We start from the raw sequence: 2,593 nt of genomic DNA, 5'->3' as shown, positions 1-2,593 counted from the left end.
TTTCGTTGAGTATAAGATTTATTCCTTTTGTATCTAAGAATTCTTTAATTGGGATTTTGTGAATAATGATTTTATACTATTCTTGATCCTTTTGGATTCTTTCGAATTTGATAATATTATTCCAAATTGCTTTTTTCTCCAATAAAAATTGTAATATAAAGGGATTATTTATTATAATAATAATAATATTATTGAAGGATATAATTGTTATTGTAATGACTAACCCTTTGATTTCGATCTTTTGAAAAGCTTCATTTATTTTGTTTTGAATAATTAGAAAGAAAAAGGAGATAGGGTTTGGAAAATCTGACTTGATTAAGATAATTTGTTTTGAATAAGATTAGATTTCTTTTTTATATTAATAAATATAATGTTTTTCTCTTTAAGGATTAAATTCCATTCTCCTTTTTTTGAAATATCAGTATATATTGATTTCAATATAGTAATAATAGTAGTAGTAAGCGAAAAAGGTTTAGTTAATGTTTTTGCTTGTAATTCGATTTTGTGTATAGCGATTTCTAAATAAGTGATTTGAGAGGTAATGATATTCGAAGTTATAATAAACTTTCCCTTTTCAGTATATTCTCTAAAGATCTCTAGGAAATCTAAGAGCTTGGATTGTTCTTTATGTGATTAGAAGAAAGAGGAAGCTAGTACTATAAGATCTCTAGTTTTCAAAATAGCTTCCTTAAATATATTTGGGTTGTTTTGGATCCTAGATTGTTTGTTCTGATTGCTAAGAGATATTATAAAACCCTGTTTTTTATTTTGATTGAATATATAAATAGTATTGATTATATTTTGAGTAATAAAGGAATTACTAAATAGATTGAACTCTTTAAATTTTCTTTCAGAACTGGCTAGCTGGTTGGTTAATAGAATAAAACTAGAGATTTCGAATTGAGGGTTTTCAAAAGATGGGGGAGAGCTTAAAGGTATTAGAATATCTAGAACAATAGTAGGATAAGTGTTTGGTATAATGGAGGCTTCAAAAGGAGCCTTTATCATAGCCGTATCCCTAAATATTGATGGATTATTAAGAGAGCTTATATTGAGGATCTTATTCTTATTCTGGTAGTTTGGAGTGAGAAAATTTTACGCGAATTTTCATGTATGTTTTGTGTTCGAAGTGCTGACGATAGTAGTATAACAATTATTGGTTAGAATTACTGGGGGGCAATTGTAATCAATTTGGTTTAATAACTATGATCTAAATCGATCGCAAACGGGTCGTATTTTGAAGAAAAAGTTTCCTTCGAAATTTGTTGTGTTGGATTTGGTGGAGAGGACAAGCCCATTTCAAGGATAAAATGCAAGCTCTTCAAAACCTAGCTTTCCGAAAGATACTAGGAGTTTTCAAAACCGCTCCAATTCTTTTAATGAAAATCGAATCGGGATTAAAACCAGCAAATATCTGATTAGACTTAAACATCAAGCAATACGCTTTTCGATTAACAAAACTCTCACTCAAACATCCAATCAACATCGAAAAAGCTATTCTAGCATACCAATACGCTAATCGGGAAGCGATCAATACTTTTCAAAGAAAGCTATACAAGCCAATTCAATTCGATAGAATTAGGGAATCAATTGATAAAAAATTTGATTCATTCTCTTTCGAAAAGATTATTCATTTTCATTTCTCTCTATGGAAAAAGGAAATCTCTTTCAAAGTTAATATTAGCCAGGCTTCAAAAGAAAATGCAGCAATACTCCACAATATTATTCTTAAATATAGAGATCAAAATACTATTTATATTTATATAGATATCTTTTCTACTGAAAAGGGAATAGGTATTGGTATAGGGATAGTATTAATACAATCGAATGATCAGATTTCATATCAAGAACAAGTCAATATTGGAAGCAATCAACTAGTCTATAATGGAGAGCTATATAGAGTCACCCGAGTTATCGAATATGCTAGCTCAATTGCTAGTAGTGGAAAGAAGTTCAAGGTCTATTCAGATAATCAAGCAGGCCTTCTTCGATTGAAAACACTCTCAGACCACTCAGGGCAAGTATACCAAATTCGAGCAATCAAGGTAGCCAAAGCCATTATAGCTAAAGGATCTGAAATATCCTTGAATTGGGTATCAGGGCACACATCAGTTAAAGGGAACGAGCTAGCAGATAAGCTAGCAAAAGAGGCTATTACAATATAATCCACCTCGAATGAAACCAGTTTTGGATTGCTAGGAATGATAATCAAAGAATCCTTTCTCGATCAATGGAGTTCAACTCTCAATCAATATAAATTCAGATCCAATCAATCGGCATTAACCTATTCAAAGCTATTTCTATGGAAAATCGGATCGAAAATTAAGCTACCAATTGGAACCAGTCGAAATACTACTAGTGCACTCTTCCAATTGAAATTAGGTCACGGATATATCAAATCATATCTATATCGATTCAATCACTCTAATAATAGATATATATACGGTAATATTGAGACACCGCAACACCTCCTGATTAGCTGTTCTATATACAAAACAAAAAGAAAAGAGATATTCCAGAATATACTATTATCGAAAATCATTATATAATTCCTATTGTATATCAAAATAGGTATCGAATTAACTATCAAATT

The sequence above is a fragment of the Botrytis sinoallii genome (genome assembly GCF_014898435.1).
Source record: "Botrytis sinoallii strain Bc 23 chromosome Unknown BSIN_009, whole genome shotgun sequence".
Taxonomy (NCBI): domain Eukaryota; kingdom Fungi; phylum Ascomycota; class Leotiomycetes; order Helotiales; family Sclerotiniaceae; genus Botrytis; species Botrytis sinoallii.
The sequence above is the reverse complement of the archived record's forward strand: the minus strand, read 5'-3'. Positions refer to the sequence as shown.